The 23,149-nt window shown below is 44.5% G+C and overlaps 1 protein-coding gene across 2 annotated transcripts in view; it reads right to left on the bottom strand.

Moving 5' to 3' along the window:
- LOC139051388 (uncharacterized) overlaps positions 1-23,149 on the bottom strand; it is a 357,169-nt gene that overhangs the window by 229,966 nt on the left and 104,054 nt on the right. For both annotated transcript variants that reach the window (XR_011509368.1, XR_011509367.1), the window contains one exon: positions 17,092-17,309. The gene's annotated coding sequence lies outside the window, so the exon portion shown is untranslated. The remainder of the gene's footprint in view (positions 1-17,091; positions 17,310-23,149) is intronic.

A 23,149-nucleotide genomic window follows, 5' to 3' on the forward strand; every position in this document is an offset into this window, starting at 1 on the left:
TTGCCTAATCGCTTTACATTTCCCTATTTGTTGCAACTGTACGTGGGCTCAGTAGCTCTTCCTGGCCACTATATTCAACATTTATTAATGATAATTACCATCATCCTTAGTATTTTGCCGTAGAAAAATCCGGGTTTGCCGTCTTCTGATTCGCCCATGAGCGAAAGTTTTCATGTATACAGGTGTGTATATGCGTGTACGCGTACGACTGAGCAGCTTATCCATTCTCCTCGGCTCGGCCTTCAAAGGAGCGCAAGATTGAAGTGCCCCGTCTCTAGTAGCCTTTCCGGTGAGAGAAGCGACCAGATCAGTAAAGATACCAGCAGTCATAGAGGCATTACATAATCAAGGAGTATAGAACGCTTACGTAAATACCTTGGAAAATATCTACAGAAGTTCTACAGCACTTTAATTGTATATAAGAGAAGCAGGAAGACACCTATAAATAAAGGGGTCAGACAGGGAGACTCAATCTCTCCAGTGCTATTCACTGTGTGCTTAGAAGTATTCAAGTTATTAAACTGGGAAGGCTTAGGAGTAAAGATCGACGCCAAATATCTCAGAAACCTTCAGTTTGCCGATGACATTCTTCTATTTGAGACGATGCAGACGAGTTACAACAAATTATTGACGACCTTAGCAGAGAAAGTGTAAGAGTGGGGTTGAAGATTATTATGCAGAAGAAAAAGATAATGATAAATACCCGGGCAAAGGACCAAGAGTTCAAGATCGCAGGTCGGCCTCTAGAGTCTGTGAAGGAGTACGTTTAGCTAGGTCAATTAATCACAGCGAACCCTGATAATGTGAAGGAAATTAACAGAAGAATAAAAATGGCTTGGATCACATACGGCAGACATCTTGAGCTTCTGGCTGGAAGCTTACCGTTATCATTCAGGAAGGTGTGCGATCAGTGCATTTTGCCAGTGCTGACATATGGGGCAGAGACTTGGAGATTGACAAAGAAGCTTGAGAGCAAGTTAAGGACCGCGCATTGAGCGATGGAACGAAGCTTACTGGGCATAACGTTAAGAGACGAAAGAAAGGGAGCGGTTTGGATCAGAGAGCAAACGGGTACAGACAATATTGTAATTGACCTCAAGAGGAAAAAATGGAGCTAGGCAGGTCATGTAATGCGCCGGTTAGATAACCGTTGGACTATTAGGGTTATAGAATGGGTAACAATAGAAGGAAAACGCAATCGAGGACGGCAAAAGAATAGGTGAAGCGAGGAAATTAGGAAATTCGCGGGCGCTAGTTGGAATCGGTTGGCGCAGCAGAAGGGTAATTCGAGATCGCAAGGAGAGGCCTTCGTCCTGCAATGGACACAAGAAGATTATTATTTTTTTTAGTCCGCCGCACAAGCACGCCAGTGTTGTTCTCGGGAACGTTAAATAAATGGTTGATTGATTGTATATTACTATATTATTCATGCGCAGCTAAACAGGTCATAAGAAAATAAAAGGGTAAATATGGAAACTGCAAAATATCGTTGAGAGAGACATCAAATAAAGAAAGCGCATAATTAAATCAATCAAAAGAAGTTAGTGTGTTTTACCCGCCTTGGTTGCCTTGTGGCTATAGTGTTAGGCTGCTGAGCATGAGGCCGCGGGATTGAATCCCGGCCATGGCGGCGGCATTTCGGTGGGGGTGAAATGCGAGAACACCCGTGTACTTAGATTTAGGTGCACGTTAAAGAACCCCGGTGGTTGAAATTTCCGGGGTCCTCCACTACGGCGTGCCTCATAATCAGAAAGTGGTTTTTGCACGTAAAACCCCATAATTTAAGTTAGTGTGTCTTGCAGTAGGGCCAAACAGCACCTCACCGTGCGTTAAGAAAAGGGCAGAGTGGCGAAATCATGGGCTGAGCATTTCAAGAAGGAAGGGTGTGTGGCTACCGAGCACAACTATATTGTTCGCCTCAGCCATCACATTCATTAGCAAGCCGCTGGAGCGTGGTATTGATCAGCGTGCACGTCTGTCTTTCTTTCTTCTTTCTTTCATCGAGCCCCAAGTATAGCTTATGACGAATTCAAGTAAAGCGCTATCAGAAAAACACAAACACGCTATCACTCCTATAGCTTATTATGAGGAACCCACGAAAGAAGGTGGGTGACCTTGAAAGACTACCAAGATCACTCTGTGTAAAATTTTGTGTTGCGGTATTCACCTAAACCTGGTTGTTTAGAGCTGATACATAGCCTCATCTTGTTGGTTACTGATGTGTTAGCTTGAGCGGAGAAAGTAAGGGAGGTTGCGAATCGATTTATTTCACAGAAACTCTGCAGCGTGAAATTTCGAGTGAATTCCCGGGAATGGAGAAAAAACAGTGAGCATCTTTATTAAGTTCTTTGGCTCCCTAATTGCTGTAATTAGGACATTGTACAGAATACACTCGGATAGCGTGTATAGTGCGTAAGGCGGTTTTCGTTCCAACTTCAAGAACTTCAAAAAATGGGCCTGCAAAATTTATTCGTAAAATTTCACAACCAGAGATTTCTGCAGGCGTTCGTCATTTACAAGTACAAAGAAAGCGACTATCAAATTAAAATCGTTGCATCAATAACTTCTAAATTACAACTATAATGTAATCAACATGGGTTGGCATGGGTTTCCAAAGAATAAGTCAGCTTAATAAGCATTAATCGATGTTCAAAAAACACTTCATTGGCTACTAAGCGTTAAATGCGAGAGATAGGTATTTGCATTACCTCGCACGTCTTTGAAGCCACGTTCAACATATTGCAAAGCGTTTTTCCAGAGCTCACTCGACACGTCTCCTGCCTCTCCGAGGAGCGAAGTGCCGCTATGCAACCGTAAATTGCACTAATACATACATACACACATACATACATACATACATACATACATACATACATACATACATACATACATACATACATACATACATACATACATACATACATACATACATACATACATACATACATACATACATACATACATACATACATACATACATACATACGTACATACATACATACATACACACACACACATACATACATACATACATACATACATACATACATACATACATACATACATACATACATACATGCTCTTCTAAGCTCTCCGATCCCCTCTTTACCACATAAACGGCTTTCCCCACTTCCCACATGCACATTATTTTCAGTTTGACACACCTAATACAAACGCCTTAATAGAATAATTGCGCATTTTGAAAACAAAATTTTCCGGCAAGGCTTTTTCTCCTATCTAAGAAGAGGTTTCGATACGGTGCAGAATTAGATTCTTCGATTCTCTCGTAAACACAAGAGTATAATTTGGAGTTTATGACGGAGTCAGGCAGCTGGCGTAACTTTATTTCTTGGTCCCATTTCTCTTGGGAACACTACAAGTTGTCGTTTAATAAAGATACCAGTAAGTACAACTTCACCTAAAAATATTGCCACCGGGAAATTTATTACGCAGCTTCTTCCAGTGAAGCGTAAGACGAGGTAACCATCGAGAACGGGACACCTCAAGCACGGGACACCTGTAACGACGAACCTAATTTTTATCGCACCGCGCATTATCGAAAACATTCAGCAGTTGTTCCCACTTAAATTCCCCTTGCACATTTACTCACGGTTGCTTATCTAGAGATTGCAACTTACAAATTATTAGTTACTTAAGCTACAAGTAGGTACTGGGCCGGTATTTTGTAGCGATGCCTTTTCAGATTCTATGCTTTTTCAGGCTTTTCGCGCTTGGCCAGTGGTCAGAGCGACGGTCTGCCCACATTATCAACGGGATCAGGTGGCCGTGTGTGGTGGATGATAAGAATAGCATAGAATAAGGCATAAGGCATCGCTACAAAATAGCGGCCCTGGAGCCATACTATTTGAATGTGTACTTAAGAGTGCTCCGAAGCTCTGAATCATTCTTGTCAGACTACTCAAATGGCTATCGCAAATAACACTCTGTAAGAAAAGAATATACATGTTGAAGGAAAACGATCTTGGGCGCATACGTGCTTAAACTCTCACATAATGAACTGTGTGCAACTGAAGAAAAGAAAATCATGTGCCAGACAGCTCCAGTCGATCGAGGGTCTGCGATTACCGACGGGTTATGAAGCAGATCTGAATAAGGAAAACTTTAGAACGTGCCATTAACCTCCGCTTTCTACTTAATCCACTAATAGGGCAGCAGCTGCCTGTAGAACTTGAGCTATCATCAAGTATAAGTGTCAACACAATGCAAAAGGTGTAAAAGATGTTCTGCCCGCCAGTGTTCTGTAGTCATTGATCATAAACATTACATTAACATAGATTACCTACCGCGTGCGCGTGTGTCCATTACAAAGGGCTTGAGCACATAATGCAACTTGCGGTACTGAGTTGAGAATCGTAACGCAACCCTGTTGGCTTCCCTTTCAACAGCGCAAACTCCGCAAGTTGGAAAAGCTTCTGCTCATAATGTAGGAATGAGGCAGCTTAAAAAGTGTCAGATGAAAGCATGCAATTTTGTATTGAGCAGCTTATCTTAAAGAGAAGCACGTGCCTTCGATTCAGAGAAGAGAGTTCGACTAACTGGCACTTGCAACTTATTGAGGCGACGCAGGCTATGAAGTATAATTGTGCCGACTAACCGAAATTTGTATTCATGACAAAGACGTACATGGCAAAGACGTACTTTCATGTGTGATACATAAGACTAAGGTGGTGGGTTGCTACGGGAACTGCTAGCGGGGCGGCTCAGCCAGCACGGGCAAAGTGAGCATCAGCATGGGAATAAACATAGTTTCTTACAATTGCTAGAGGTAACAGTAGGCGCTGCGATGCTTTAGCCGTCGTGGATATGGTGCATTGGTAGCAAATGGATTTGTCTGATGTGCCTGCTTGGGGCTTCAAACGTTTTTGCGGTTTCGTTATTACGCTGTATCTGGGCCTATATTGGCCAAAATTTCAAAACCATTACTATTTATTTTAATGAAAAGGTAATAGCACCTGGGCCTATATTGGCCGAAATTTCAAAGCCATTATTATTCATTTTAATTCAAAACGTAATAACATCTGGGCCTATAGTGGCGAAGTTTCAAAGACATTAGTATTATTTTCATGCAAAAGGTAATAAAATTCTGTAAGCAAGCAGAATTGCTGCTAATTACAGTAGTTCCGTGTGTCCAATGCGCCCATGGTGTAATGGTTTCTATATCGGGCTCCTGATCCGAAATCCTGCGCTCGGACAGTGTTATTTATGTTCATTTAATTGTTCACAACGCAGTACATTCTTAAAAATGATCACTTTGCAAAGTGACGAAGCCATTTAAAGCCACAAGGACGAATTTTAGGTAAATCCATGTACTACCAATCATTTCTATGTCGACTGAGCCACCCTGCTTGCATCTCCCATGGACACTAGTCCTACAGTTCTCTTTTGTAATTGCATTAAACTGTATGCGAATTGTGGGCAGCAGATAGATTTACCAAAACTTTGTCCATCAAACGGCTTCGTGACTTTATGAAATCGTCATTTCCAACAAGAAAATTTATAATAAGTATTTAAATAGGCATTATTAACGTTTGCGACGGCAGGAGTCCAACCTAGGACCACTAGCACAGAAGCCAGGTATAGAAACCATTATAATACGGACTCATATATTGTCAAACTGCCATAGAACGCCCTCGTAAGTTTCTCATAGGCAAGACAGCGGGTTGAGATGCTTGTCGCGTTTCGATTTGGCCGCCTGGACAGCTGGACCGCTGCAATTAGTAGTAATTGTGTGTGTTCGTGGAGCCTTCTGCACATAGGAAAGTACAGATTGTTATAAAATTAATACATTGAAGGCAGATAAACCATCAAAAACAAAGCCACGAGAAGGTCTGAATTCACAAGCATGAACATCAGAAAAATCCATGTACAATACTTCATTCTCAAGGTCACTGAACAATTGCTGCGCCGGAGATGCCTCCGATAAGAACTGCAGGAAACTATATATGCCCAGCGTAAAATGTTTCACGCCATCTAGTAGGTGGAAAGCAAAGCATTTTCGTGGCTCCAAGTGGCGTCTCAGGTCTAACAGCGCGAAAAAAAAAGAATCTGATCTGGAATATACATACAAAACTTCACAAATACTTTCTCGTCAGCGTGAGATAAGAAGAAACGAAGCCTTAATTTAGTATTCCTTGATGTGATGGCGTAGTGGAACGAGCAAGAGTGAATTTGGATCGGGACGGCAGGATTAATTTCCATTGTTTTGTTGCACAATGACGCGGTAATCGGCGGAAGGCGCGACGCGGACTACAAGGCAACAAGCGAAATTATCAGGCGAAATTATCTGGCGACGGCGTTAGATTGCCCTCCGCGAAAACCAAGTAGTCGCTGTCACTTCCCACTGTCGCTCGAAAATTCTCTTCATGTGGTATTCTTTAGGGTATCAGCATGAATTTAATTTTGAAGTTCTACGTGCCAACACCACAGTTTGATTTCGAGGCACGCCGTAGTGGAAGACTGGATTAATTTTGAGCACCGGGGTATCTTTAACGTGCCCGCAATATACGGCACATGGGCATTTTGATTTCAACCCCATTGAAATAAGCAGCCGCACTTGGTATAACATCCCACGATCTCGTGCTTAGAAGCGCAACACCAATATCCGCTAAGCCACCGCGGATAGTTAGTGTATCGGCGTCTTTATGTTCCGGTACAAAGCACTCAACATATACTCGGTAAGCATTCCTACCAGTTGAGATGAGGTGCTCGATACCTGGAAGTAGCCAGATGCCCACTTCTTCTTCGCTCGCCATAGAAGAGGTGGCAGAGATGACGTCGTCGTGACGCTGCACACTAGGGTGGTACTTGCAATAACAATGGTTATGGAAAACTAGTAATGCTAAGGTAAATTCTGTCGTTCGGTGGGGGTTTGCAGCGTACCTGAACTGCTACAATTTGATTATGCCCTCCGTCTGTGGGCTCAAACGAGATTTAAAACAAAATTCAGGCTCCAACCTTTATGCGTGAGTCCTGTCACCGCTATATTGACACTCGTGTTTCCAGCTTTGGAGCGCATATATGGACCCGAACGCTTTTGCGCGAAGAAAATGCATTGCCATAATGCTAGCGCTATCAAACCACTCGTCATTAACATCGTCTATCCTCGATAGTCACCTGGGTCTCAGAGGCTCTGCGTTCGCATCCAATGCTGGCGAAGAGAGCGCAGAGGCCGGTGAGACCTGAGGGACATCGGCATGTGAGACTTGGACGTATATCTTCCCATACCCGCAACGGGCCATCTTTCTGTTTCACTTGTTGTCATGGCTGAGCAAATGTTCCTTTTCCATTCAGACATATAATATTAGACTTAAACAATGCGTCGAGACCAATTTGTGAAAGTGGGTAAGAGGAATGTGGATTGTACGATTCATGAAGTTTTCAAAGGAGCGAAGTAGGCCAGCGTCCTCGATCAACTTTTCATACCTTCGTAATGGCTGCTATGCAAACCAAGTAGACAGACAATAAACACAAGCCCATGGAAGGATTGGCGCCGAAATCGATTTATTACATGCTCTATTCTGATGAAGACTCTACTGTCCCAGTTCTCAGAATAGAATCCTGAATTACGCAGTACCGGAATCAATGTAGTAGATCAATTGCAGGGTATCTAATATTAACGGAAATGCTTCGGCATTGGTTATGATCGCTCACTGCTGGACATTGCACGTTCACGATAAGTAGCGATTGAAGAGCAGTAAACAGAGCCCCGATGGCAGTGCCAGATGCCACGTGACCAAAGAGATCATGGTGGAAGCCGAGAATATTCACATGCGGCATGTGGTAATGACTGCGTTTTCTTTTCAGTTTTGTATCAAAGTGACCAATCTAGCAAGTTTTTCGTGACGGAGCCACTGCTATAAGAAACGCGAAATTTTGCACCGAAGATGATTTATATCTCGACTATCTGAAATAATGCTTTTTAAGGGGATTTAATATGTTGTTGCATTTGAGCTTAAAGGCGTGCGCACCAGAACGCCGATTATGTCGCATGATGCGACTTGGCGCCCACAAAAGACAGCAAAGGATGATGGCACTGTAGAATGCCAACCCTAATTAGAGTTTGAACAGTTTCTGTCAATTATGTTGGCTCACGAGGGCTCATATGTTTGCCCTCGAGATCCGATGCACTCCGGACGAGATCCAGTTTAGAATGACTCACACTTCTCAACAAGCAATCATTTGTGTAGACATCAGGCGGCCTGGAGCTGGCAGCGTCCGACTGCCCTCTCTCTTGTGACCCAACAGTGGCAGGAGCGACCACAGTCATGGCTTTCTATGTGAGGTATAGAGACCCGCCCAAAAACGTAAGAAAATAAAGGGGATGTTATGGTGGGTGTCTACACCACCTTGCAACAGACTTTTCGCGCTTGAATCGCACGAGAAGTTGGAGTACTTTCTCAGTGACACATTCTTAAATTTCTTGCGCCCGTTTCCAATCTGTAAAATGTCATATCTACGCGAATGACGTTAGCGTCAATACGACGTAACCTTTTCGCATTTCTATCGCAGTAACCATGCAGAAACATCATGACCGTGAATCTTGACACGCACCTTGGTCTGTCTGGCTCTACCCTCACATTCACGGTCGACCGCAAAACAGCCCAAGGGAATCCGAAGGTCCGTGGCCATATACTGGAACAGGCAGCATATGGCGCTAGAAGCGGAAGTGACCTCTTAATTCAGGCCCCGAACAAGCCCCGGTTGGAGCTAGATCGTGCACGTCTGCCTTTGCCTGCGACGATGATGATGCTTATGATGATGATGATGGTAGCCTCACATTATGGCTCATAGCCACAATGAGGAACTAGCCAAAAATTTTGGATTGGGCATCTTCTTCCTCGCCGCCCTCACGCCCGTGCTGCTTCTCCAAGCGCCATGTTCTTTGCTGTCAGTGAATGAAAGAACTTTCTTGGAGGCCCGGCGAGGACGCGAACTTGTCGAGCACCCATCTAGTCCCACGTCGGGACCGGCAGGTCTAGCCCACCGATCCAGTCGCGGGAACGCCGGACAGCCGGGATTTGCTTGTCAAGAGCGGGGATGCGTATTAGCGAGTACCACTCCTCGTTGCTCAACTTGGGATATCTCGACCTGCACTCCCAAAGCATGTGTGCTAGAGTGGAAGTCTGCCCGCAGGACGGGCAGGCGTCGTCGAGATATACGTCGGGGTAAACTTCGTGCAGAATGGCCAGACATGTGCCGGTCTGTAAGAGTCTTAGAGAAAAAATGGCCAGGTTTAGCTTGGTTAAGCCAAGAATGGGTTGCATATTGCGCGAGATGGGGCCCAGCTTTTCCTCCGGCGATCGTGACGTCACGTCACGTGGTTGCGCTAAAGGTCCATGGTTGCTGCCCGGCCGCGCCCAAGGGCTGAACTGAGTGATTGCAATATGCAACGCATAGAAATAGAAGCCACATAATAAGAAACATAGCAAACTTTAAAGAGAATAGACCCACATATGAGACGCGAAGCAATGAACAATGGCTCATACCCTCAATGGTGGCTGCCCCGCCGCGCCCAAGGGCTGAACTGAGTGATTGCAATATGCAACGCATAAAAATAGAAGCCACATATTAACAAACATAGCAAACTTAAAAGAGAATAGACCCACATATGAGACGCGCAGCAATAAACAATGGCTCATGCCCTCAATGGTGGCTGCCCGGCCACGCCCAAGGGCTGAACTGAGTGATTGCAATATGCAACGCATAAAAACTTGCGCCCTATTCAACTTGCGGTGAGGGGATCGAAAGGCCCTTCCAGACATGTAGAAGAATTCGTAGCCTGGTTGTGAGTAGGGTGAGTGTCCTTGTGGTCGTAAGGACGCTATACAGGTTGTAACACATAACTTGCGGTCTGCAGCCAATACCTAAAGAGTTGATTATTTAAACATAATTAATCCGTTGGTTAAGAGGAAAATAAGAAATACCCTGATTAACTCTAGGCCATTGCCAACATTATGCATTCGGATCAACTCGCGTTTGGAGTGCCGTTCACTTGTAAAACATTGGCTCAATTTATTTGGGACAGTCTGTATCAGCAATCTGTATTGATTTTTTTTGTTAGTTAGTATTAATTTTTTCTGTTAGTACTGTGATCAATGAAGCGTGGTGGACAGTTCCATTTTCTTTTTAAAAGAATTTTAAAGTGCATGTGCCTTGCGGGAACCAAAGGCACTTCTGCCTTAAAGTCATATATATATATATATATATATATATATATATATATATATATATATATATATATATATATATATATATATAACTGATAACTACCTAACTAACTAATAACTAACTATAACATAATAAACTAACTAGGGCGCCAAAGACTGCTTAGGATAAATTTGTTGTACTTATTTATTGATTAAAGGAATTCTAAATTGTTAACAATGAAAGTTGATGTCGAAACAACGGGAAGCAGTTAGTAAAGCAATAAAGGGGGCTAGTTGGTGAACGTTCATGGTTATATTGCACTCAGTTTTACAAAGACGATATTAAGAAAGGAAAGGACGTGGACGGACGTAGCGCAAACTACCAACTGTTCAATAAAGTTAAATAACGCGCTTATATACAAGGAGATATGGCGCGAGGGGGGGGGGGGGGTATAAAAGATATGACAAGTTCACGGAATGTTTGCCAGGGCGAACGGGTGCCAGTGAACCATGTATGCCTGACCCGAACTATGATCACATTCCGTGAACTTGTCATATCTTTTATACCCCCCCCCTCGCGCCATATCTCCTTGTATATAAGCGCGTTATTTAACTTTATTAAACAGTTGGTAGTTTGCGCTACGTCCGTCCACGTCCTTTCCTTTCTTAATATCGTCTTTGTAAAACTGAGTGCAATATAACCATGAACGGGAAGCAGGTTGGATGCGAACCTGAGGGTTCGTATCTCACCTGCGACCAGTTGTTTTTTATTCCATTTTCGTTTTCCTTAATTTCTAACTTATTTATTCAGTCAATAAGTACAAGTAATTAACCCTATGCTGTCTTTGCTGTATTTGTTTGTTGGCTTCTTAAGATAGTAGTAATAAAAATCGCGCCCCTCGGTTTCCTTTCCTCTCGGTCATACATAAGTATTCCAAGTGAGCTCTTGAACAATATTTTGCAATATAGCGAACGCAGTTTAATCATGGATGCAGGACCTCAAAGAGCTGCGACCTACTGCTAACGCATTTCACTCTCATTTAACCCTCAATCGTCACCAATTTTTTTAATTTGCGCTGTACGCACATGCAGCATTGCCAACCCTCGACCACTCGGCCGATGGAGTTCCCACGTGGAGCTGCTTTAAAGCTTACTCCATTTGAGCTGCCTTACAGTGAGCGCTATCTTTAATAGGAATCCCCTATTAACATTAACGAACAAGAGAATAACATGCACCCTGAAAAAGAACACCTGGAAGGAATAATTGAACAACAGCTTAGCTCATTCATCGAGAAATTTATTGTGAATCACTTTCCAATGACGCAAGACAAGATTTCGTTAACGAATTCACGACGCCTTCCAGTTATTCGATCTTGCACGGGGAGCCAATGCCAATCCCATTTGCCGATTTTCGCTGGATTTGACCATCGCGCTTCCGCGATCACTGTGACGTCACTTGCCCTTGCCACTTTTTTTTGGCTTGGAAGCACTCGTTCGCTTGGCCCGCCGTGATTTCGACGAGGACCTGCTCGCCGCCTTCTTCGACTTCACCCGCCTACCTCCACGGCTTGACGAGAAGTGGCTGCTACGCGCACGGCGATGCCGTTTACGTCCGCCACTCTTGGTGGTCGCGCTCGCGTCAGACGAGCTGCTCACTGAGCGGTGGCGTCGGCTCTTGCTACGTCCCCTCTTCCTGCCACGGCTGTTCTCCGAGCCGGTGGTGGATGTTCCTCGGCGACTGCCTCTGTGCTTGAGGCCACCTCGACCGCTGCGGGACGAGTGTCGGGATCGGCCACGGCTCCTTCCCCTCCTGGCATGGTGGCTGCTTAAGCCGGAGGAGTGACTACGCGAGCGATGGCGACGCCTGACACCCTTGGCAGTGGCCCAGGAGGCATGGCTTGGGGCGGAGTTCCGTGCTCGAGTCTTGCGGCTCACCCTGGGAGCCTTTTGTGGGCGGCCTTTGCTGGTGGAGGGGAGATTCACACCGGCGTCTGCCGCGGGTTCATCGGAGGCCTTTCTTGTCTTAGCAGAAGCCCTGGTGGTGATGGCTTTCTGCGCTGCCGGCTTCACTGACCTGGACCTCGTCCTTGGTGTAGACGAATCCTTGGTCGCCTTCCCGTGCGGCCGCTTGACGACGGGCGCCTCTTCAGATGGACTGCCCCCATCGTCGGCAGCAGCCGGCTTCCGCTTCGCCCGGGTTGTCTTGGGTGGGGCCGCTTTCTTGTTGGCTGAGTCATCCTCCTCCGTCATGGCGGCAACAGCGCGGCGCACTCCCTCGGCCTCGGTCCTCCGTCGGCGCCCACTCCCGCGGTCTCCCTGCCGTTGCCCTCCGCCTTGAGGCTGACAGGGAATCGGGTGGCAGGCCTGGCTTCCAGAGCAGCCGCGGCCACAGTGCGAGGACGGCCGCCTGCCGCGATCCAACCGAGGCTGCTCTGGCCGGTCGAGCCAAACTCGCGAGCCCCGTGGAACGGCGCGTGAAGTGCCGGGCTTCTTTTTCTTTCGGCGCGCCAATCTTCTAGCGAGCAGCCCTCACTTTTGCAGCATTCCAATGCGTTTAATGGTTAGCGATGTTAATACAGACCTTAAAGAAATTATGCCAGATTTATTACCAGTCCGTTTTAACCCCAATGTTTAGTATTTACGGACCCTTCGGACCAGGATACAAGCGAGAATTGTACATGGTCATTTTGTAATCGCACATGTTGTTAGGAGCTCTGCAGCACAGTTCTAACGCAAAATCGTACTGATGTATATGCGTATGGCTTACGAACTCGATTTTTATGCTATTGATATTCTTAAAAGATTTCAATGAATATGTCTATATTATTGGTTTCCTCCACTCGTTCAATTTACGTTAATGCATATACACTCGCAGCCCTATTACTACTTTATAGCAGAACAATATATTGCCTAGTGTAATGTACGTATAATCACCGAGCAATAGTTTTCGTCAAATTTGATACGATTGCTTACGTAGAAATTCAATGAACAGAAAGCCTCCCCTGTGCCTTAAACTAGGCACAGAATGATCAGAATTGATTAGAATGATCCGTGTTATGAGGGAAGCGCAATTTTCACCAATCGCGCCCGGACGTATGAACGGTTTGGTTACTGAACGGTCATGGTGGTTGCATGGCCACCATTATCCGACATGTTGACGCCGTAATTGGCGGTCGAGTAGTCATGTTTTTTTCTAAATTCCTGCTGGGAAACTGAAACCTTGCAGAAATCGCTTTCGCCCTTTGGTCAATATCACGAAACGGGCGTAACGTTATAAATATAGCCGAAGGAAACTCGCTTCGCTAGTATATTGCGATGTTAGTGCTTCGAATAGAAAGTTAATCGTAGAGCAGGAACCCCTGCAATGTATTTTCAATTTCACCGCAAAGGGGTGGCGTTGTGTAAATTGATTTTTTTTTTTTTTGTTTACCCGGCGTGCTACCTCAGCGTCTGTGGAGTTGGGCTGCCAAACACGAGGTCGCGGCATGAATCCCTGCCACGGAGGCTGTGTTTCGATGGAGGCGAAATGCAAAATCGTCCTTGTCTTGATTATTTACGGCATGTGACGTTGCAGTGGGCTCGAATCGCAAACATTCTCCGCCATTATTATTAGTGTGGCAAATCGTGCAAAATATGGTAGTCTGCGTCGATATATAATGGCGGTGAGAGACACCTGCATCGCCACACTTTTGCCTTCGTTTCGGCACACCTAAATGTTCTGTTAATCAATGATGCTTTCTTGCTCATAGCCTCTTCACGCTTTCGTAATGTGTGGACATTTCTGCTTGAAGTCACTGCTTCTTTATATGATGTGTATATTTTAACTGCAATTCGTTAAACAATACGCATCTCTTGCAGCTTTTCACTTATTCATTCAAATTGCAGTCAAAATTATTACTTTTCTCACAATGAATTACTATGCCCATGGCGGCTTCTTTTGTATTACTTGTTAGGAAGAAAAATATATGCAAGGCAGCATCGCCAATTTTCACAAGGCAAATCACATAGTGCGACTAAACAACGAATTGAACAAGAGATATCAATGCCGGTGTTTCCATCGGGCAAACGGTAGTCTGTGGGGCACGCATTGCTATCGGTGACATTTGGCAACCTATTGGTCAGCTGAGGTGGCCTGAGTCCCTTGCGTTTCACGAGATAGCGGTAACGGGGCGTTGAACGCGCCCTCTTCAATGCTGGATGGTTGCTTATGTTGTCACAGGGTTGAAAACAAGCGCGTTGATGCCAACCTACGACAAGTATGTGTTTCTTTTTTTTTTTTAGAGACAGGCATCTTCCATAATGTATCACATGTCAGTGAGAGGCGGTTGCGAAGGAATGACCTCGTGCTTTGAGATGCCTGCTTTATTTTCACTCAGGAAGAATGCTGCTTTGTTTTATGAAGGACGTTAGGTTGACTACTTTCATTCACTTTCGTATGCAACACATAAAATTGCGACGCGTTAGAAATCAAATTGTTAGGTTCACTTTCCCGTCTGCGCCATTATGCTCGCGTCACGCTTACATCACGCCTTGAAAAAAAAAGTGAAGTGCACACAACAGTACCACTGATCGTAGAGTTATAGCTTATCGAACTCTATACGAAAGCATTCTATGATGTCTGACAGCGCTTGTCACGTATCGGTTTCGTCCCCTGTTGACTTTATTGTTCTTCGCGTTCAGCACTGCAGAGGAAAAAAGTCGCCATAGCGGCCATGCAAGGATTGGGCAGCTGCACGGGTGCCACCAATTTGCATAAATTTAGCGACTGCGAGCTACTCAGACATCTGCGCAACGTAACGTGAGATTAAGAATAATAAAGTTACGCCAAATTACTGCATAGAGAAGTGTAAGAAGAAAGACTCATGGTATTTAACGAACATGTTAGTGTAGAGTCTAGTACAAGTAAAGTTAGGTTATCAGTAGGAGTAACCGGTATAAGCGCCGGTGTACATGTGCGATGGAGAGGAAACGCGCGATCCTGAGCCTGAGGGTATTCGGTGGCGCCATCCAGTTACGGCACCTGCAAAGACACACGCTCGTGAAGACCAAAACACCAAATAACCGCTGCTCCATCGTGAAAAACACAGAGGCAATTGTCATACATGTCATATGTCGACAGAGATGTCATATGTCGACATGTCAGACATGTCATATGTCGAGTCCAACCATACCGAGTTCTATCAAGGACAAGACAAAGCTTTATTTACATTACCATGCCTAGCCTACAATTGGCGAGGTTACACCCACTGCACTAGAGCCTTAATTTTACACTGTGTTTTGCGCATTTGTAGCATACAATTATGTTACCATTAGTTTTTAAGAGAATAACTGTACAGACCACTATAAGGCTTTTGAATCATGGCAGTGCCGTTGCGATTGTCGCTCTTTCGGTCACTTTTTCGCATTGCTGTACAACTGTATTAACGCATTGCACCACAGAGACGAGTTGTACGATAGGCACGATGCGCTGTGCATAAACCAATCGCTTCTTGTCGAAGTAAACTGCTTTGTCACGCAGCCATCTACAGATGCGTGAACGTCTGCTGATAGTCGGTGACCAAATTTCGCACAGAGTGCGGTACATTACGCGACAGCAAAATAAAAAAGGAACTTTTCGATTACATAATAATCGAATTATCTTTACAATTTAGCAACAATAGTGACCAATGAACTCGCTACGATTGAGATATTGGTTAAAAATGTGTCACAGAATAACGCCCAGCATTAGACTCGTGCAAATATCGCCGCACTGTTTGCACAACACCACACTCATTCCTTCTCACCCAGTAGTCGGGATGTGCGACATGTCTTTCCGGAACGACATGTTTTCCCGGAGAAGCTAATAATATTTAATCGCGATCCAAAAAACGCCGAACATATGCACACTTAACATGGGCACAAGTACACAGATTAAACGCCTGAAGACCCGAAACAATTCCAACGCTCTTCTGCGGCGATCGGCAGAGGGCAGCGAAGGGACGTGAAAGAGGAGGATATTCCACCGCGGCGGCCGCTTTTGACTTCGAGCGAAATGCAAAAACGCACGTGCACTGTGCCTCGGCGGCATGACAAGACTTGACCGTCGGGTGTGTGCGACGGGATAATACACGCTCTCCTTTGTCCTACGTCCGCCCACTCTACGCCAGGGAGTGGTTTGTCTCCAAATTCCTCGGTGTGGGTTGACCAGTGCGTTGACGAGACGTGACCTATGCTGACCCCCTCTACGAAAAGGAGTGGTTTCTCTCCGCATTCCTCTTTGTCGTTTGACCAATGTGCTGACAAGGCCCACTACCAGGAAACAAGAGATAATGGGGTTGACCGGATAGTGTAAGGTGTAAAAAGGCCAGCGAGAGGCCACGAACACATCTTCTCTGCCCTTGCGTCCAGGACCACACACGCCAGACGTTCCTTTACTTTTTGCCTTGGAGCGCACTGCTCACCCGTAAGGATGTGTTAAACTTCTGGTATTTCTTATATATAATATATGGGGTTTCACGTGCCAAAACCACTTTCTCATTATGAGGCACGCCGTAGTGGGGGACTCCGGAAATTTTGACCACCTGGGGTTCTTTAACGTGCACCTAAATCTAAGTACACGGGTGTTTTCGCATTTCGCCCCCATCGAAATGCGGCCGCCGTGGCCGGGATTCGATCCCGCGACGTCGTGCTCAGCAGCCTAACACCATAGCCACTGAGCGACCACGGCGGGTTTCTGGTATTTCTTCTTACATCACCTCGTCTTCCCTGCCGGACCCTCTCCGATGGTCAATCTGCTTCCCGCTCCAAGCAGACGCTCTTTATGGTCGCCGAAACACCATCACCGTAAGAACTAGTGGCAGCTGTAACACGTACTAGTGGTTGGAGCGACAACATGCCTAGTGTATACTGTTCTTTAGGAAATTGCTTTGCCCAAACTGCTGCTTACCTGGTGTCGTACTTGACGCCCCGGCTGTTCTTCCCGGTATCAACAATTCCACGCGCGCTACGTGAGCATAACAATCCCAGAATCACAATCGCCTTCAGTGGCTCACGATCTTTCAGTCATGGACGGCCCTGTCACCCATTCGTGTCACAGCCTCGGCTAGTGCAGCAGCATACCTGTCGACGTACTGGCCGCTTCTCGCCTTTATCTCGCCTTCTCGCCTTTAAAAAAAAATAGAAAGAAGATCGAAACTATATGCGCAATTCATTAAATCCAAGGATCCTGTGAAATTTTCTCAATATAAGAAATATCGCAATAACTTGAACAAAGAACTACGTCAAGCCAAGTACGAATACTTCAGCTATTCGTTATCAGATAATTCTAGCACGAACCCTCAGCATCGATGGCATGAACTAGGTAAACTGCTTGGACGTCGCTACAACAGTGGTCCAAACTGCATTATGCGCGATGGTGCTGTGCTGACAGGGCAGGATCTCTCAAATGCTTTTAATGATTTCTTTGTGAATATCACAAATACAGCAAGCTCTCCTATTAATTCAACAAACACGTCAATTCACCAAGCACCAGGAGTCTCGATGTCGATGTTTATGCCCCCTACAACCGAAAATGAAATAATTTCTGTATTCAGAAATCTTAAAAACAGTAGGGCTGTAGATATTAACGGTTTTCAAATAAAACCTCTAAAGTATGTAATTGATTTGTTAGCCCCAATATTAACACACATATTCAACCTTTGTCTCAGTAGTGGAGTATTTCCTAAGCAGATGCAGATTGCAAAAGTTATCGTGATACACAAAGGAGGCGATACCTCTGAACTGTCAAATTATAGGCCTATTTCTATTCTACCGGTAATTTCTAAAGGCATAGAAAAAATTATTCACATGAGAATAACAAATTTTTTAGATAAGCATTCCGTTTTGTCGAATGATCAGTTCGGGTTCAGACCAAAAAGATCCACTGAGTTGGCACTGCTCAAGCAAAAGGAACTCATCATAAATGCATTTGAAGACAAGCTCCTTGTCCTCGGAATTTATATTGACTTTTCGAAAGCCTTTGATTTAATCAATCATGACTTGTTAGTAAATAAACTAAACCACTACGGTATAAGAGGGATTCCTAATTCTTTGATACGGTCATACCTTCAACATCGTAAACAAATTGTAGCACACAATGAAGCTCTGTCTGATGGCCAATACATAAGATCGGGCGTGCCGCAAGGCAGCATCTTAGGCCCTTTGTTGTTTTTAGTTTACTTAAATGATATATTTTACACTAAGCTACCGGTGAATCTTACTGCCTACGCTGATGACCTTACGGTGCTCATTACGGGTAGTAGAGAAAATGACTTATCCTCTAGAGGTAATGAGTTTTTGCAATACATGTGTCAGTGGTCGCAGGAAAATTACTTAAAGGTGAACACAAGCAAAACTAAAGCCATAGTATTTCGAGCGAAAAACAAAGTTGTAAAGGATATTATGCTTAAGTTTGAGAACAACTATATTGAAATCGTGCGTACTATCAAGTGCCTGGGAGTAACCTTCTCGGAATCGCTTAATTGGGATGCCCAAATTAATAACGTAAGATCAAAAATGAATAAAGTGAATGGGGTGCTATGTCGTCAACGGTATGTGCTATCAACAAAAATTAAACTATTAATCTACAACGCTTTCTCAGTTCCAATACTTAACTATTGCCACACTGTCTGGGGCACAAGTACGAAGCATAATTTATCCAAGATTACTCTTACCCAGAAACGTGCGATAAGATTAATTGCTAACATACCATGGTATGCCGACACAGAAAGCTATTATTCCGAGTTGAGCATCATTCAAGTGCCTAATCTTTATGCCTTCAGATTAATTCTTATGTACAAGAATGCTGTTAGAACAAACAACGCAGGTATGTTGACACTGTTCAACCTTCAAAGCAATGTGCCCATGTACAATGTACGCCGTTGTACCCCTTGGTCTACACCGTTTTGTCGGACTGTGTACCGATTTCAATCAAGCGCCTATAAACTTCCCTGTTACCTTAACACACTTGAACGTAATAACATCTCCCTGGAAGAAATATCGAAAAATAAGTTAATTAGTGTTTTGCCACTCCTGCACTAGTGTATGGTGTTTCATCCTGTTTTTGTATGTCGCGCTATTGTTTCTTACATCACACAATGTTAACAAATGCACTAAGGCTGTTGTCAATTTTGTACGTATATTTTCTTACTGATCCCTACTGTATTTTTTGCCCTTGTACGTTCACAAATTTCGCAATGTATTCCAATGTTTCTAGTATTTCTCTGCGTTTGTCATGATTAAGCTGTTTCTCGTCATACTGTCATGTGGGGCGTAATGGGGTTTTTTTCAAGCCGCTGCATGCGGCTTTTACCCTTGCGTCCGCTCTCATTCTGTATTCTGTGGAAAGAGAGAAATAAAGATTATTATATTATTATTATTATCCCATCACCTGGGATGGTCCATTCATGGGTGTTCCCATGCCCGTGACGTCATTGAATGAATTTTCAAACGGCCTTCCATGGCACCATTAGTATTAATTATCTGCGCAAAGAATAAAGCGAGACGTGCTTCGCATACGAAGCCATTTGTCGATGAACCTGATAACAAAAAAAAACTTTTTTTTTATATGTAGGTGAAGTTTAGGACGGCAGCAAAAGCACAAAAACGTACTTCAGTCTTTGTTTCGAACGTAGCAGCAATAAGGTGCCAAATACTTCTACCACTGGGCACTCGATGAATTTGTTGATGGCCCAACAGAGCGGGACCCAATTCACAAAGCTTTTTCACATTCGCCGGCTATTATGTCCAACATTACGATTGACTGCCACTTTTTCTCGTGCAGAGTTCCACTGTAAAAACTTCATTGTGAATACGCGTCCAGCGGTCGAATCTGCAGGGCTTTAAAACGGCGCCTGACGAGATCTGGCTTTTTTTAACTGACAAGCGCAGTGCGTAAAATTCGCGCTAACTATTGCGCGGCGCTGCGCTCTCAGCCGGATAGGTGACCATGTGAGCAAGGGTGCCTACGTACATGCCTGTGCTGTGACGTCACCCATAGTGACACTTGATTTCGTAAATTATTGAAGGCATCCCCTCGTGTTTGTGTAATGCTTTGCTTCAATATACGAATAAAGTTTAGATAAATAATAAAACACACAAACCGAATCTATGCGTGTTTTTGTTTTGCAAGAGAGATGCACTTCCCTTTCGTCTGCTTGTTCCCACGTCGTGCAGTCACGCGCGCAGACAACGAAACTATGTAATTTTCTACCGTGTTCGAGCGCGCGATCTTGCTCTGTGATCCGCTCGTGTCGGCTTCACTCTTAGTGTAGCCCACAATAATACGGCTAGTCCGGTGTTCTCGTGCACAGTGCGCAAAATCATGCGCTGTGCGAAACGAAGCCTGCACCGAAGCCTGCACAGTCATCTAATCCCGAGCGACCAGAGCAGCCTGACAAGGCACATCTAACGCACTCTAATAGTCACTCTGGCTACATAGAAAGAAGCATCTTCTGCTTCAAGGGGTAATGCAGGCAAAGCATATCCCCAGCACATACTTGCTGTATCGCTCTATGTACGGATTGACTCGCGACTTAGGAAAGTTGCAGAAATCGTTTAACGATCGACTGGATGCCATAGGATCCCCCGTCTCAGCATTGGAATCATTGCATGCATCAGCTGACTCTGCTTCAACAAGATTTGATTTTTTAGATTCTCGCATTACCGCACTTCAATCTTCTACACCAATGATTCATTTGTGATTATCAAGCTCCCGTATGTTAGAATAAAATCTAAGTGCGCTGGAATCCCTTCGTCTTCCTGTCGACGATAGGTGTCCTTGTAATTGCTTACCCTCCGATTTAATCATGATACTTCGACATTTCAAATCTTATAACTATATCAGACTTTAACGTACCAGGTGTCGATAGGGATATATACACACTTCTTTTGGATATGATGGCATTCTCGCAGGGGAACTTATTAGCCTCACCTTGTTCTACCACCTAACACAATTCGTACAGGGTCCACAATGCAGAAATCTCTTCTTCACGTTCCATATTTATGTTCAGGCGTTGCAGAGAATTATTCTCAGTGGTAAATAGTTGATGGAATTTCGGACCACAAGGTTGTATTGATTTAACTTCCTTGTCCGCCTTCAATGTCCCGTGTTCAGTTTGCCAAATTGTATAACTTTCACCATGCAGATATGAGCCAGGACAGCGGTTTGGTCAACGGCCAAGCATAGCGAGCATTAGTGCCACCGCAGCGCAAGCGGTAGTGCAAAGCACGCGTATTGTGGAGGTTGTGGGTTCAGCTCCCTCCTGCAGCAAGATGTTATCCGTCCACTTTGATTTTCTTTATCTTAGCAGTTCTACTGTTCAATTAAAAACTTCAGAACATTTTCTACGCTGTACTTGCCTTCATTGTCTGTTCGCTTCATGTGATCGTAGCTAACAAAATCGGGCCTCTCAGTTCCCCTTCTTCTCGTTCTCTTCTGTGATTCGAGTAGATTGAGTAGGCTCCATTTAGAAGGCATAAGAAATTTAAAAACAACACTCATAATCACAGTATTGTTCAAACAAGTTAAATGTGGGCACGATTTATCCTGCGAATGAAGGCTCACGACAGCAATTCGGTCAATGGCCAAGCAGAGCGAGCACGACTGCAAAGGACCGCGTCTCCTTTCAATTCTTTGCCGCAGGTGTCCGTTTGTGTCACTGCAGTGTTACACAGGGAATAGAAATGAGACGGTGCTCATGTAGGTATGCTAGAACTTGTCAAATAAACCAGTGTCTTGAAGGAATGAGGAAGGAAATAAAGCTTGACGCTGTTTTGCAGAAGAAGGTATAGGGTCCTGGTTGCTTGAGGGCTAGAATAATGAAACAGCGATATGGTCATCAGCACTTATTGTTTCCGGCCATGAAAGTACGTTGCCTTTGAACGTCTGTTTCCTTTCAATGGGCCGCTCTGAGCTAATGTCGACCTGTCCCTGTGGAGGGCCGTTCCAGCCGTGACCACCGGCGCGGCCGAAGCTCTTGGAGGCCTCGTCGGTGGCGACGATCTTGCCACCGTTGGGGAACTTCTGGATCACTCCCTCGGCGCCAACGCCGAGGTTGGCGCCAAAGTCGCGAGCGTTGTTTCGTGCTGCGGACATGATGGGCCTTACTTTCTGCTCGAGACTGAAATGAAAGAGATGCTGAAAAAAATGAACAACAAAGCAAAAAAAGCAGAAAAGAGATGGCTAAAGCAAGAGATGGAGAGAGAAATGATCAGTTAATAAGTTTTGCAACATGTTTTGTCTAAGGGCATAAACCGGGAGTGTCGTACCGTTCTGCATTACTACAATGTGCGCTGAAATCTCAGTTCACGGAGTTTTGCTTTGAAATGCAGGTGAAACGAAACCAGAACAGCGTTTAAACGATTACTACTAAAATTAACTTTGCATTAACGTTATGTACACATTTGGTATGGTCTTTCCAGATCGAAAGCTGCTCTCGCTTTTTTTTTCTGTCTCTAGTTTGAGCGCATTAAACAATACTCTTTTAAAGAAAGAGGAAGAATTGCGTTGAAATAGGGACCAATGCCACGTAATCAACGTTCTTAAGTTTAGCCTCTGTGGGTAACGGCTAGTCCATCGCTTTGAATAATATTTGTGAATTCAAAAAAGGCTTGAATGCAATTTCTCAAAGCACCCAAATGCAGCTTGTTGATAAACAAGTCCAGCAAAAGCGACGAACAAGTCAATAAATTAACGGCAAACTCAACAAGCTGATACGCAGCGTTCAAGGCAAATCTTCCTGTCTTCATCTGCTTCTCTCTGGTACAGATGAAGGTGAAGAAGAAGAAGAAAGGTGATGACGATGATGAAGAAGATGATGATGATGATGGTGGTGGTGTGATTACGATAATGATAGATGATGATAATTATGTCATACTATGGCTCGTACCCACACTGGGGCCAAGAATTCTGTGCTTCAACTTAATGGTTTGAAGTATGACATATTCGATTAAATAAAGAAAAACAG

The sequence above is a fragment of the Dermacentor albipictus genome, unplaced genomic scaffold (assembly GCF_038994185.2).
Source record: "Dermacentor albipictus isolate Rhodes 1998 colony unplaced genomic scaffold, USDA_Dalb.pri_finalv2 scaffold_11, whole genome shotgun sequence".
In the NCBI taxonomy this organism is placed as follows: domain Eukaryota; kingdom Metazoa; phylum Arthropoda; class Arachnida; order Ixodida; family Ixodidae; genus Dermacentor; species Dermacentor albipictus.